Here is an 837-nt window from a genome sequence, read left to right on the forward strand (position 1 = left end):
ATTCCCCCCCCCCCGTGTATTACTATTATTGACATTTCTTGGACGTTAAAGGTGCGTTGCTAGCCGTTAGCTAGCTACACCTTTCTCCACCTCCTCCGTGAAGAGAGGCTGTCTGGGTGAGGCGTCGGCTGCTTTTAATGCCTCTGTGTATTCAGTGAAACATCCCCACAGCAGCGTACATCCAGCCCGTGGAAGTGGAATGGAACAGCAGCCGAAGCTCATTAGACAACTAGGTTGTCCACGGTCAGTGGCAGGAACGCACGCTGTTTGTGGTCACACAGGAGGCTTTGAGCCCTCCAAGTATCTTGGCGCATTGGTTTTTTTTTTATCCTCTGCTCGGTTGTTTACCATGCCCTCCCTCCCTCTCTCTCCCTCCACTTTCTCCCATCCTCATCATCAGCATCTCCTATCGACGCTTAGTGGAGTCAGATGAAGGACACAACCTCACAGGACTGACAGTGGCTCTCTTCTGTCTGGGATGCATTTAGGCTCCTGTGCATGCAGTAAGGAACCCGTAGTGCTCAGATAACTTTGAGGACCAGGTTGCATTCCTCCACATAAAGTGTGTGGTGCAGGTGGAGTGTGTTGGTGTCACTTTAATACTGTCGACCCAAGCTGCTGTTTCCCTCCTGATGTTTGCTTGTGATTTCTGGAGCAGAACATGTTGTTTAACACTTGTGTTCCCCACTTTGTGTTCTTCTCCACGAGCCGGATGTATTTCACTGTGCTGTAAGGTTGTCAAAAGTGATGATGCGGAAATACGTCTTCGACGCCACACAGTTAAAACGATGCCTTACTTTAATTTGATAGTATTGAAGGTGTTTTTCAAAAAAAAAA

At 48.3% G+C, this 837-nt stretch overlaps 1 protein-coding gene across 4 annotated transcripts in view; it reads left to right on the plus strand.

Moving 5' to 3' along the window:
- fynb (FYN proto-oncogene, Src family tyrosine kinase b) overlaps positions 1–837 on the plus strand; it is a 79,198-nt gene that overhangs the window by 378 nt on the left and 77,983 nt on the right. The gene's annotated exons all lie outside the window — the stretch shown is intronic.

The sequence above is a fragment of the Morone saxatilis genome, unplaced genomic scaffold (assembly GCF_004916995.1).
Source record: "Morone saxatilis isolate NCDOM2014 unplaced genomic scaffold, NCSU_SB_2.0 Contig7, whole genome shotgun sequence".
Classification (NCBI taxonomy): Eukaryota; Metazoa; Chordata; class Actinopteri; family Moronidae; genus Morone; species Morone saxatilis.